At 44.0% G+C, this 15074-nt stretch overlaps 1 pseudogene; it reads right to left on the bottom strand.

Annotated features, from left to right (window-relative positions):
* Positions 1-564: 564 nt before the first annotated feature.
* LOC120665924 lies at positions 565-11138 on the bottom strand (annotated as a pseudogene).
* Between the last annotated feature and the right edge of the window lie 3936 nt (positions 11139-15074).

Genomic DNA, 15074 nt, shown 5'->3' with positions numbered 1-15074 from the left:
GTCTCTCGGGGGCGCCAACGGCGCAACATGTTTCTAGTCCATCTCCAAATAACAACATATAATTTAAAAGGATTGAAACAATCTCTTCAGTAATTTGGTAAATAAATGATGAATAAATATGTACTTTTATATAAGAGTAGATATTGGAAAACACAATTTAACATGTACTAAAAAAGTCAAAGCCCAATTAACCTAGTATTGTAACACTAAAGCTTAGGAAAAAACTATCATGCATGTGTGTGAACATAGAAAAACGTTTGAGACAAATTTGTTCAAACCAGCAACACACTGTGTCATGGTTTCGAGTCATATTTCTGATAAAAAAAACAAAGTGACGGCGCTGCCAAAGGAAAAGAGGTGCATTGCTCAGCCTTTTTTATATTGGAAGCCTAATAAGACAGTACTGTTATTTGCGATAGAAAGAAATATACACGCAGATGGCTACCCTGCTCTCTGACTACTATGGGCTCAGAATCAAGCACTGCACTGAACTAGGACAGTTGGGTCCAATAACTGAAAATAAGTTGATTATTACTGTCAAGGAAATTAAATAGTGACACCTTGTTTGCACATGTAGATATTATTACAAATCGATCCTGAATTGAGAATCTAATCTTCAACAGATTATCTAAGACAGTGGAAAGATAGTACCTTGGCAATATTATACAATTACAGTGATTTCAACTAGAAAAAATATATACTGGTTCTTGCACAAGACATTATAATATGAGGTGACCATGTCTATATGATACTATACTAGTTAGTTTTACCACATGATACTATACTAGTTAGTTTTACCACGAAGCAGGAAATATACTAGTTAGTTACGGTTAGCTTTCACCTGCCACCTGGAGTCATGAGCTGTGAGTAGACACTGCTTGGGGTCAGCCCATCCGACTCCATACTTGCAAGGCTCCGCCCTGTCATGCTCGTTGTGGTTGATGTGGTAGTGGTTGTGTCCGTAGGTGGTTCGTCCGAATGAAGCCCGGGCATGATAAGTGGTGACCTGTTTGATGATGTCCCGTCTGTGAGGCTGCTATTGTCCTCTGCGCTCTCCTGCAGCTGCAGTGAAAATTCAAGGTTCCAGAGGACATCGGCCATAGACGGTCTGTCAATGCTGTGATCAGCCACACATTTCTCTGCGGTCTCCGCGAATTTCATGAAGCATTGGGGAGAAATTTTGCCTTGGAGATGTGGGTCCATGATCTGACCGAGAATGCCTTTCTTCTGGCAGTGCAGTGCCCAATCGGCAATTGCTCACTTGCTCACTTGCTACTTGGAGAAGTGAGGGGCTCAGGGCAGGTCGCGCACAGAGGACCTCGAACAGCACAACTCCAAACGAGTAAACATCAGATTTCTCAGTGAGCTGCTGCCGTCTGAAGTACTCAGGATCGAGGTATCCAAAGCTTCCCTTGACAATCGTGCTCACATGGGTGTTATCAACATTCGGGCCAGTGTTCGAAAGCCCAAAGTCAGAAACCTTTGCAACCAACTTGTCATCCAACAAAATGTTTGTGGTCTTGACGTCCCGGTGTATGATAGTATGCTTTGCACCTGTATGAAGGTAATGCAGACCCCGAGCTGCACCGATGCAGATTTCAAGCCGACTCTTCCATGAGAGTGGTGTCTTCTTGCCGTTGTACAAGTGCTCCCTAAGTGTCCCATTGGCCATGTAGTCATACACTAGAATCATCTCATTCATATCGTCACAATACCCAATCATTGACACAAGGTGGCGGTGACGGAGCTTCGACAACATCTCAATCTCAGTCTGGAACTCATGGACACCCTGCTCAGACATTGGGTTGCCACGCTTGATTGCCACCTTTGTGCCACTGTCTATCTCTCCAAGGTACACATTCCCAAACCCACCTTTGCCAAGGAGAGTGGTTTGATCAAAGTTATTGGTGGCAGCCTGGATTTCACTAAATGAGAAATGGCGGCAAAGATTAGATGGCAATACTGATGTGCGGCTGCCTGTGTGGGTTGTCTTTCCAGAGGTGTTTGATTGTGATTTGCTGTAATCAGTAAGAGGAGTCCAGTGACCATCATCAGATTTTCCATACTCCTTTGCTACCTTCTTCTTTCTTCTGCAGATGACGCACGCACCAACAAAGGAAACCAGTAGCACACAACAAAGCCACCAACAGCTCCACCAATGGCTCCTGGTGGAACACCCTTTGAGTTTCTTCCACCAGGCTTCCCATTAGGTTCAACAGATGGAAGTGGAGGGTTGAGCCCATTAAGACTGTTATTTCCATAATTCTGTAGCTTGAAGACCACGAGACCATTCAATATTGCATCATAGTACTCTGGTCTTGACGAAAGATCAGGGTGAAGGGCTACCCATAAGTCCATCTGACCGGAATCAGATGTGATGATAGCGTAGTCTGTGTACGTTGTTCGGCCGATTCCTCCGCTCCACGCGATGACATCCATTTGCTGCTGTGCTGTCTGATTGTTGATATAGATGAAGAATGACCTCTGATTGACCTTAGTTATTGGATACTGAATCTCGCAGAAATGGAACCTCAGGAGGTAGTAGAATCCTGCGTCAACTGGTAAAGTCCATGTAAGGTTGTAGTTCAAGTTGACCTGTGGGTTTGGCTTTGGCCCCATCGACCGTGCAGATGCATAGACATCAACAGGTGCAGTGTAATTTGGTACAGTGGGCGTATATCTGATGTTAAGATTTTTGTCTTTCCCGAAGGTCACCCCCTGACCACCAAATATGCGAAGAGTGTCATCTTCCCAAGATCGGTAAAAGCCAATATCACCTTTTGGAGAGATGGACTGGCCCCCAACATTGAGCCGGTACATCGTTTGGAATCCCGTTGAAGGATCGATTGGGAAGGGATTTGGGTTTCCACCATTGGCCATTGTCGGAGTTGGTGTTGTGAAGAGGTCAGGTGTGGGCACGATTTCAATCCCATTGACAAATGCGTAGGAGCCATTGTAGTGTCTCGATGGGGCAAAGGTGAGGTCTAGCCTGTCTGCAGTAACATTTATGGAGTATTCAAGAGAAAAGCAGGCGACATTTATAGCCAGAGCATTTTGGGAAGCATTGAAGTTATCTAAAAGGGTCAGATTGCCGGCTTTGACACCAAAGTAAGCATTTCCAGGAGCATAGTTGTCATAGGTGCTAGGGTAGAAGTAGAGACGGACGAACATGCGACCAGGACTAATGGGGAAGGAATATGTGTAATTAGTAGTGAAGATACGAGCAGTCATGTAAGGTGTAGTGGGGGAGGGTAGCGCAGGGTCTTGGTATGAAGCAGTGGCTGCAGTTCCTTTCAGTAAAGGCGCAAACTTGGAACCAATGTCACTGTCCAAGTCCGTTCATCAGCATCAGTGCTGTAACGAACATGGCACCATTTATACCATTTCGAGTGATTTTTGTGATCGAATGACAACACAATCAATGGGACTAATGGTTTTGTTAAGAGAACATTTCTAGATCCTAGGGATGAAGTAAAAACGCCATGCAAGAAAGAACTCAAAGAAACGCTGAATTGGATGAGTTCTACAGAAATCAGTAACACCGGAAGAACCGATGCCTAAGCATCGGTGCATCCGATGGTTGTCGGAAGATCCGATGCCCTGGTGTTTGATGCAAGTCTGAGCGTCTCTGAAGCTCAAGTGAAGATCATGTGAGGCACCGGTTGAACCGACGGCATCACGACAGACATCGGTGCATTGGGCATACTATGTTCCAGAGACGATGTCAAGCGCGCAGGAGCCAAGTCTTCAGCACCGGTTGAACCGGTGATGCATCGGAGCATAGCACCAGTGTAATGACGTTAGCAGAAGAGGGAGGCCCAACGGCTAGTCCAGTTGCTGTGTGTGACCGGTTGAACCGACACCCCAATCATCGGTTCAATCGATGGTCCCTGGAACTGCTGCAACTGTGTCAGAGAAGCCAACGGCTACTTCGGGTCTGAGAGTGACCGGATGAACCGACGCTACCCCATGCAGAGGCATCGGTTCATCCAATGGTACGCAGATTTTTGCTGACCGTTGGAGCAACGCTCCACGACTTGGAGGCCAATATATATGGTATCCCCCGGCCATTTGAAGCTTGTTGGAGTTGCTGGACTTTCCAGCACATACTCAAGAACACCTCCAAGCCATACAAGAGCATAGTGATCATATCCTTAGCCCTTAGCACACTTTGATAGTGTTGTGTAAAGGATTAGCTCTTAGTGAGTGAGATTGCAAGGCCTTAAGCCTTTGTGCTGTGGTTCTTTAGTGAACCAAAAGAAGAGCTTGGTGCGCCGGCCCCTTGGAGCTGTGAAGCTCGCCGGCAATGTCATCGACCCTCCGACTTGGTGTGGAGCGGCGACAACACTTTGTGCGGGGGACGTGGAGACCCCCATCCTTTGTGGAGAAGCTCCTTAGTAGAACCCGGGGCCAAGGTGACCGTGATTGTGTTCACGGAAGAGACTTGATGGCCGAGTAGCAATACTCTTACTGAGTGCTACAACAACGTGGATGCAAGTGTGCCTTTGTGGTTAACTGAACCACGGGATAAACACCCGCGTCAAGAGTTTGCTATCTCCTATCCCACTCATTAAGCTTCCGCATTTCATACTAGCAATTTGTATGCCTTTACTTTCATATAGTAGTTTCTTGATAGGAAAGGCTATAGGTTGCTAAACTCTTTTGGGATAAGGGTTTCACACTAGAACAACCATAGTTGCACATCTAGATAGCTTGTTTTATTTTAAGTTTTGTGCAAACTAGTTGGAGCTATAGGTCTAAGTTTTTTAGAGTGCCTAATTCACCCCCTCCCCCTCTTAGGCTAGAGCACCCGATCCTTTCAAGTGGTATTAGAGCCGGGACTCACTTCTATCACAAGGAAAGCCAATTACATTGGAAATTTGTGTTTACCGGCTCGCTTGATTGGTTAGTCTTCACCGCCTAGTGAGTTAGCTCTTTTAGGGGAATGGATGGATTCTCTAGGACCTCCTCCACGTTTCGATGGCATGGGCTTCCAACGATGGAAGATTTTGATGCAATCACACCTCCAAGCAAAGGGCCTAAATGTTTGGAGAGTAACGAGTGAAGGAACTAAAAGCAATGGTCAACAAGAGAAGCAATATGATGCTATAGCCAAGTGTGCTATTTTAAACTCTCTTGGTGAAAATGTGTTCAACCGTGTGTTTGCTTGCGAAAATGCTAAGGTACTATGGAAAACTATTAGTGAGAACCATGAAGGCACAAAAGATGTTGCAAATGAAAGATATCATGTTCTCATTGATAAACTTAATAGCTTCAAGCAACTTGATCATGAAAATGCCGAAACTATGTACTCACGGTTGAATATTCTTGTGAATGAGATTAACTCTTTAGATGTGAAGAAAATTGAAGATTTGGAACTCATTCGCAAGATCATTCACTCACTCCGAAGGCCGGACTATGATTTGGTGACCACAATTCTATATGAGAAAGATATCAACACAATGACACCAAATCAAGTCTTCAATAAGGTGATCGCCCATGAGCTACGTCATGATATCAAGCCAAGAGCGTCACCTTCTTCACCAACACATAGTGCACTTGCATGCTAGCAAGTCAAAAAGTTGAAGAAGATGGCCATCAAAGGTAGCTCAAGTGAAGAGGAAGAAGAGGAGGCATGCCAAAGCTCCTCAAGTGATGATCAAGAGCCAATGAACCCCTACCTTTACAAGCAAGTAAAGAAGATGAACAAATGCTTAAAGAAAATAAACTCCATGGGGTATGTGGTCTTCCTCAAAGATGGGCCTCACCATCAACTTATGAAGGTTGAGAAGAAGTTCAAGAAGAACAAGCAAAAGAAGGAGAAGAAGCCCAAGCATGAATCATTTGCCATATTTGGTGAATGGGTTAGCAGTGGTGAAGAATCAAGTGCTAGTTCAAGTGATGAATCAAACAAGAAATTCACCACCCGCATCGGATCATCATCAAACACTTGCCTTATGGCCAAAGGTATGGATAGCGATTTAAGTGATGATGACTCTGATTCTCCTTCAATTGATGAACTTCTTGACCTTGTTCATGAGCACCAAAAAGTCATTAAGAAGCAATCAAAATAAATCAAAAACCTTAGTGCTCTCAAAGATTTAAATGCTTCTCTTGCTACAAATTTTGAAGATTTGATGTGCAAATTCAAATTGCTTAGCAAGTAGCATGAAGACCTCAAATTAAAATTTGAGAGCATTAATGATACTAATGACTCTTTGGAAAAGAAGCAAACTATCCCTTGTGCAATTCCTATTTCTAGGGTAGATGCTTCAACTTCTTGCATTGATTTAATCGATGAACCTTGCTCTAACCCTTGCAATGAGAGATGCAATGAGAATGTTATTGTAGAATCATGTGATGATCTCATTGCCAATGAGAATGATGAGCTCAAGCAAGAAGTGGAAAGGCTCATGAAGGACTTGTATAGATTGAAGGGCAAAGACATAGAAAGCAATGTCCAACCTTCTCAAGATAACCGTGAGAACATGGTGAAGAAGTTTGAGAAGGTGTCCACCGTGACTTGCTCAAAGTGCCACAAAGAAGGCCACAAGTCCAACAAGTGCCCTCAACCAAGGAAGAAGCTTTCGGATGAGAAGAACAAGAAGAAGCTTACAATCAAGAGTTCTCTCATCTACACCAAGCCCAACCGGAGGAACAAAAGCAATAGCACCTTCTATGTGATCAAGAAGAAAACCAATGGTAAGGTGGTTGCTCACAAGGTTGGGAAGCAAGAAAGAAGTTGGAATCACTCCATTTGGGTGCCCAAGAATGTCATAAACAATATGAAGGGGCCTCAAATGGTGTGGGTTCCAAATGAGACTTGAAGCCCAAGAATGGCTTCGGGGGATTTGGAGGCTTAGCTTACAAGTTGAAGTGAAGGTTCAAAACAAAACAAGCTAAGCTCACAACTTGGACATTTGTTGCCCAAGTCCCCCATAAGGTAATGGTAGCTAGATTTCAATTCAAGCATCATATAGCTCCATTGCTCTTGCTAGGTTGTTTGCATTGCATCACCTAGTGTTATATATGGTGGGTTGCTTGTGTCATGACTCTAACCCATGAGCAATCTACATGGTTTGATAAGTGTGTAGAAAACTACACAATATTAACCTTCATGGTACATGGACTTCATGATGTATGTATTTCATATGTGTACCATGAGCACAAGCTATAGGGTAAACTTCCCATTTGTGTCAAAATCAATGTGCATACATTTGCTTAGGTGATTCAAACACTAAATGCACACATTTAGAGGGAGTTCACTTTATGATTTGTGATTTTGAGACTAATGTGTTTGCTAGTTTTTCTTTTGTAGTATCACGATGGAGTTAACACTCTAAGAGAATGTTTCTTACGATCAATGTGAACAAACAACTCTATAAGAGTGATTAGATAAATTGTGCTTTTCATGTATATTGAGTCATGCTCTATTGAACTTAAATGCTCGTATCTAAGTTCATAGGCTATGTGCTCATACATTTGCTTAACCTTGGTGTACCAAGTGCTCTTCTTTCAAAGACTTTCAATTGGTATTCAACTTCAATTGGTACCATATGCAAGTCACCTTCAAATTGGTACATGCAAGGTAAACAAATTAATCCCTCAGAGGTATGCAAGGTTCTAAATTCATTCAATTGATATCATTGTCAATTCCTTATATTTTTTTGGAGCTACCTCCGTGCATGATATGATCTAAGCTCTCTAGTTATAACATCTAGTTATGCACTTGATTTTCACAATATCTTTTTGTGCACATACTTATGGAGAGGTTAGCTCATGTAATGCTAGTTTCGTGATTTTGTGATCCACCATAGTGAAAATTTTCAATTGGTATCTTCATTGATATCATACAATTGGATCATTAGTCATGGAACTAACTCCCTAGTCTACTAATCTTCTCTTGAGCTATATTGTTTTGCAAGACCTTTTTAGGAGCAAGACCTTTTAGGTGATTTAATTCCAAAGGAGGAGAAATGTGGATCAAAGCAAGGTATTTTCTTAAGGAGAAGAAGCATATCTCAAAGGGACATATCCCAAAGGGGGAGAAATACCTAAGTGAATCAAGTCATGAGAGAGAAGTAGCAAGATAGGGGGAGGAACAAATGGGGAAATCATGGTTTTAGGTGGAGGCCAAGCCATCATTGGATGGTGGTAATTATCCAAGTAAGTATAAGTGGTTTCAATTGGTTTCAATTGATATCAAGCGATTAAATTTGTCAATTTTTGCAAATATTATGCTTGCTTTGATTGTGTTATCATCAATCACCAAAAAGGGGGAGATTGTAACGAACATGGCACCATTTATGCCATTTCGAGTGATTTTGGTGATCGAATGACAACGCAATCAATGGGACTAATGGTTTTGTTAAGAGAACATTTCTAGATCCCAGGGATGAAGTAAAAAGGCCATGCAAAGCAAAACACGAAGAAAGAACTCAAAGAAATGCTGAATTGGACAAGTTCTGCAGAAATCAGTAGCACCGGAAGAACTGATGCCTAAGCATCGGTGCATCCGATGGTTGTCGGAAGATCCGATGCCCTGGTGTTTGATGCAAGTCTGAGCGTCTCTGAAGCTCAAGTGAAGATCATGTGAGGCACCGGTTGAACAGACGGCATCACGACAGGCATTGGTGCATTGGGCATACTATATTCCAGAGACGATGTCAAGCGCGCAGGAGCCAAGTCTTCTGCACTGGTTGAACCGGTGATGCATCGGAGCATAGCACCAGTGTAATGACATCAGCAGAAGAGGGAGGCCCAACGGCTAGTCCAGTTGTTGTGTGTGACCAGTTGAACCGACACCCCAAGCATCGGTTCAACCGATGGTCCTTGGAACTGATGCAACTGTGTCAGAGAAGCCAACGGCTACTTCGGGTCTGAGAGTGACCGGATGAACCGAAGCTACCCCATGCAGAGACATCGGTTCATCCGTTGGTACGCAGATTTTTGCTGACCGTTGGAGTAACGGCTCTACGACTTGGAGGCCTATATATATGGCATCCCCCGGCCATTTGAAGCTTGCTGGAGTTGCTGGACTTCCCACATATACTCAAGAACACCTCCAAGCCATACAAGAGTATAGTGATCATATCCTTAGCCCTTAGCATAATTTGAGAGTGTTGTGTAAAGGATTAGCTCTTAGTGAGTGAGATTGTAAGGCCTTAAGCCTTTGTGCTGTAGAGTGTTGTGTAAAGGATTAGCTCTTAGTGAGTGAGATTGTAAGGCCTTAAGCCTTTGTGCTGTGGTTCTTTAGTGAACCAAAAGAAGAGCTTAGTGCGCCGGCCCCTTGGAGCTGTAAAGCTCGCCGGCAACGTCATCGACCCTCCGACTTGGTGTGGAGCGGCGACGACACTTTGTGCGGGGGACGTGGAGACCCCATCCTTTGTGGAGAAGCTCCTTAGTGGAACCCGGGGCCAAGGTGACCGTGATTGTGTTCACGAAAGAGACTTGATGGCCGAGTAGCAATACTCTTAGTGAGTGCTACAACAACGTGGATGTAGGTGTGCCTTTGTGGCTATCCGAACCATGGGATAAACACCCGCGTCAAGAGTTTGCTATCTTCTATCCCGCTCATTAAGCTTTCGCATTTCATACTAGCAATTTGTATGCCTTTACTTTCATAGAGTAGTTTCTTGATAGGAAAGACTATAGGTTGCTAAACTCTTTTGGGATAGAAGTTTCACACTAGAACAACCATAGTTGCACATCTAGATAGCTTGTTTTATTTTAAGTTTTGTGCAAAGTAGTTGGAGCCATAGATCTAAATTTTTTAGAGAGCCTAATTCACCCCCTCCCCCTCTTAGACTAGAACACCCGATCCTTTCAAGTATCCGTCGGGCTTGATGCTCCACAGTCTAGGCGTATCTGACCAGAGTCCATGGTATTGTTATCAGCTGCCACGGTAAGTGACAAGATGCACAGCAGTGTGAGGCATCTGAGGATAGCTGGCAAGGTTGGGTGCACCATTGTAGTTGTTGGTATCTCAAGAAAAGGATGTTTGAGGATCTCTTTACACCTGTTTTGCTATAAGATGGCTCTAGGAACAGCTCGATCAGAACAAAACACTGGACCTTTTTCTCTTTGGGATTTCGGGCAAGAAAGAATCAGGAAAATTGGAGGGTGGTTAGTAGGACGGCACTCTTGCTGTCTTTGTTTTCTGAACAAGGCAGATACAGATGGCTACAAACTGGACCTGCAATAAGAACAGAGAAGGAATCCAACTAAGTTCCTTTGACAGAAAAAGGATTGTAGTGAATATCGACAAGATGAACAGCAATAACTGACGAATGGTGGATATGTAAAGCTTGATATCCGAGGAAAAAAGTCAAACACAAATTAAGGGTTCTAGAATGAGACAAATTTAAATAAATGTCCGTCCAAACACTAGTATGAAAAAAGTACCAATTCTGCACACCGTAACTAATCCCTAGCTCTTACAAGATCACTGCCAGAACAGAAGCTAGCATTTTTGCATTTCTTTCCTCGAAAGAATAAAGTAGTGGAGTAGCAGCATGTTACTAGGCGCCTTCTGCTAGCATACCAAAGACGACAAGCTTAGCGCCCCCAAAAGAAAACTATCAAGCACAAGTTATAAAGAAGACGAAACAACAGCAACTAATTAACGCTCCAGAACGATAATTTGATCTGCTGGAAATAACCTGTACCCTTGCTAAGCAGAGACTGTATAAACAATAATCTAATATTCCAAACTAACTAACCGGAAAAACCTCCCAATATCTGCCACTACAGTCTACAGGTGACAAAGCAAGGATCATGGAGCAAAGAACTGAAATTTGGTTATTCCACATCCAAATTTGGCGGCACAAACGACTTCCTTCAAAACCATGAAATTCAAGACGGCAAGAATGGCACAACGAAGCACGAAAATGGAGAAATAAGTTGCTGGAATCAGTTACCTGGCCAGGATGCCGGAGGGGAGCGATTTCTTGCGAGGTTGCCCCGGGAGGCCACTACCACTAGAAATTGAGCGATTTCTTGCGAGGAGCGGCGGCCGCTGAGCGTTTCGTGGGCAAAGCGAGGGAGGAGACGAGGAATTGAGCGTGCGTTTCGCTTGAGTGGCAGATGCGGTGGGGTTTGGGGGCTTGGCACTTTGGCTGGTTGCTGCTCGTGGGAATCATTCGTGGGCAGAAATAGTTCACGGGAGAATAGTTAGCAAAGGTAGTGGAGGCTTCCAAACTAGCCCCTGGAGTATCCGAATTTGCACGGGACAATTTTTGATAAAATTTAGAAAATGTTTGAAATGAATAGAATTTCGGCACACCATCCAAGATATGAGTTTAAGAAATCATAACACTGCATTTGTTATAATGCAAATGTATCCAAGAAAAATGGCCAACTCCAGGTTCTTACGAGTGCACGCAAAACAATTTACGGTATTTTGTGAGCATTGAGCGCACACAAAACTAAAAATAATAATTGTCATGTTTAACTTATTAGGTCAATCTCAATAGAAGTGTCATGAGAATTAAATTTGATGACATGATAGAAGAGAGAAAGGGGACTGCCATGGGATTTGAAAGGAGTGTCATCACCATAACACTCCTCCGGCTCGGTTACTTAGTTTACAGTTTTGGTAACTGTGTGATGACACTCTCCACTGAGACTGATCTTAGTAGTGGTAAAGGTGAGTTCGAACACTTAGGTTGCTAAAAGGACCATTTTTTTATCAGAAAAGCTAAGCACTATGTTTAGTCACAAAAATTCAACAAAAATTCAAAAGTAAAAAAATTATTGACAGAAAACATCTATCATCTTTTTTGATGATAGGATCTTACCAAAAAAATCACTAAAATTAATTCTTTTTAAAAACACAAGACATAGGCAAACACTTATATACAGTTATACACCACCTCACCTCTATGACCGCACATGTTGTAGCCTACCTTATTGGTAATTGCAAGAGATAGGATATGGATAAGTCATCAGTCATCATAGATATCCCACAATAAATACTAAATACGTACGTCTCTTGCACAATTAGGTTATAAATGCACGTACATTGCTGAGTTGGAGACAAACAGATTCCACCACAACAAATTTAACAGAGTATGCTCAGTACAGAAATTGAAATCCCTAAGTGGTTTCTTTCCTAGCTTTAGGTGGTTTTCATATAGCTACAGAAACTTTTAGATTTTTTTTTGAAAAAAACGCACATATCTATGCACAACTATGCTCTACACCTACCAAGTATACCGGCAGATTTAATTATGCAGAAGTGCCCGCTGGTCGTTGGAGCCACATCCTTTGGTGGGTATCGCTCACGGAGGTGTTATTTTCTTCACCTTTTTCTTCCAAAAACATGCTAATCTTTCTTGGAATTTCAAGGACTCTCTACTTTGGGCCGTACAAGCGGAGCCATATACATATACATATACATACCAGCAAATCACGCGAAGACGATGGCTAGCATGAAAAATAAACACGTACACGTCGCTTTTCTGGTATCCATAAACTAGTGCTAACTCTAAAGACCGACAAGATATTGTTTTTTTTGAAAGTTGCCAGGAGCACTGACCCATCATGTAAGACTCGTATAGGTATCTGTGCTGACCGCACGCTCAGACACAGATGAAACTGCCGAGAAGTCTCGGAACGCGTCTACCGCGGCACACACACGCGCACTCACGCAACCCCACACACACACTACCTACAAAGTGCCCGGTCCTCTCAAGGGAATTAATCCCCGGTGCGACACCGCACGTCGTCCCGGGGATCGAACGCGGGTGGGCAGGCTGGCCACTGCCAGCGCTACCACCGAGCTACACGCAGATATTGTTACTTTCGGGTAGGAGAGAATGCTCGTTGGAATCATGTGTGTATGCATGATGATCAAATTGGCAATCGCGATCGAGTTGCCGTGGGGACACGTTTTCCAAGGACGACCCCGTCCTTGGTCCTCTTTTAGACCCGGTCGTCGATGGATGGAGCCCATCGTCTCGTAGCTTTCCGGCTGGTCCGGCCGCGTGCTTTGGCCTCCAGGGCAATGCATGCCAGAACTGAACGCACATTCTTCTTCTCTGCTGGCACGCGAAGTTTCGTCCCTGGTCAATGGTGCTAACACCTCTCTGAAGTCAGAATTGAATGCATCTGTCAATTGATTGCCTAGAGGTACTAAACGATTTGCTTATTTCCAGCCGGCACCTCTCTCTGTGTTCATGACAAATTGACAAGGAGCTAGCATCTGGCTGCTAACATGGAGCGAAAGTGGGAAACGGCTGCTGGAATCGTCAGGACATGGGCGTAGATTTTTTTTGGTGAGTGACTGTGCCTAGTACGAAGCAATTGTGGAGTGACAATTGTAGGTTTTCAAAGCTATGTTTACTGTATGTTTCTAAACGATTGATTTTGTTTTTATTTTTTTGGTCCTGGATCCTCTTGTTTAACAATTGTATAGAGGCTCGTATTAATATTTTAATAGTCTGGAGACCTACTAAAACCAAAAGACAAGTTTAATAACTGCTCAAGTACTTTACATGTTTAGAAATGAATGTCATTTTTTGCTTTTGGTCGGATTTTTTATTTTCATGAAGATTTTTAAATTATTATTATTTTTTTGAAACTAGCACGAGAGTGTGCCTATTTCATTGATAAAAAAGGAGAGTTACAGCCAGCTAGTCGGAAGAAAAAGAAAATTTAATCTCGCGAAATTAAAAGCGCTCGATCTTTTTCCCCAGTGTGTGTCCACGTAGCCGCCTCTGCCTTGATGCTTGCCAATAAGGATAGTGTAGGTGCTTCCTGTCGCCGAAAAACCCTGGCATTCCTTTCTTTCCAAACTTCCCAGATCACAAGTAGGGTGATGCTCCTGCCGGCTTTGCGGGAGACCGTTGTCGACGTGGTGATCATGCCCCACCAGTCTTGCAATGATGTGTATGCTCTCCACTCCCTCGGTCTCCAACTTGGTTGTTGTGTCCAAGAGGATATGAACTCCCAAATTCTTCTGGTGTACCTGCAATCAGCCAGAAGATGCTTTGCCGTCTCCAATGTCTGGTGACACAGCGGGCAGTCCGGACTATGGTCCCATCCACGCCTTGCCAGGCGATCAGAGGTCCACACACGCTCTTGCAGGATCAGCCAGCCAAAGAGCTTGCACTTTGGCAGTGCCCATGTGCACCTGCACCAAATAGAGTAGAGGTGTGGTTCTCTGGTGGATCCTAGGAACTGTGCTCTGTATGCCGAGGCCGCTGTGTAGTTGCCGGACTCTGTGAACTTCCAACAGATTTGGTCGGCGTGTCTAGGCCGGAGTTGTATTTGACAGATCAAGTTCCAAAGTATCACAAATTCTTGCAGATGTGTTGTCGTTATACCGTTGGCGATATTTAAATCTCTGATCCAATTGCCGTTGCTAAGCGCATCCGCAACGTTGTGTCGCCTTGATTTTGTCAGGCGGAACAGGCTGGGCGCGATATCTTTTGGCCGTCGGCCGAAGAGCCACCCGGAATACCAAAAACTCGTGATGTTCCGGTCGCATATCGTTATGGTAGTGCAAGCCGCAAATAGCTGACGGTCAGCCTCATCGCAAGGAGTTTCCGTGCCAACCCACGCTTTGTCCATTGCAATCCACTCGTGCCAGAGCTAGCAGACGCGAAGGGCACGTGCAAACTTTTCCAAGTCAAGCACTCCCAGTCCCCAGTTTTGTTTTGGTAGACAGCGCCGAATCCAGTTCACTTTGCATTTGCCGCTAGTTAGCTCCTTGTCCCCAGCCCACAGGAAGCGTTTTCGTAGAATATCAATTTCCTGGAGGATCTCCTTGTATATCTTGAGCACGGTGAGGAGATAGATCGGCTGGGAGGAGAGGACAGATTTGGTTAGGCTGAGACGACCGGCTTGTGTCAAGAGGAGACCATTCCATGTTGATAGCTTCGCCTTGGCCTTGTCGATGATTGGTTGGAAGTCAATTTTCCGAAGGCATCCGACAGAAAGCGGTAGACCGAGATATCTGATTGGAAAAACAGTTCTAGTTGCCCCGAAATCCGCAAGAACCTCCTCGAGATCGATGTTCCTGCAGTTTATAGGTGTCAGACTTGTTTTTTGCAAGTTGGATACTAGGCCGG

The sequence above is a fragment of the Panicum virgatum genome, chromosome 3N (genome assembly GCF_016808335.1).
Source record: "Panicum virgatum strain AP13 chromosome 3N, P.virgatum_v5, whole genome shotgun sequence".
NCBI classification, from domain to species: Eukaryota; Viridiplantae; Streptophyta; class Magnoliopsida; order Poales; family Poaceae; genus Panicum; species Panicum virgatum.
The sequence above is the reverse complement of the archived record's forward strand: the minus strand, read 5'-3'. Positions and strand labels throughout refer to the sequence as shown.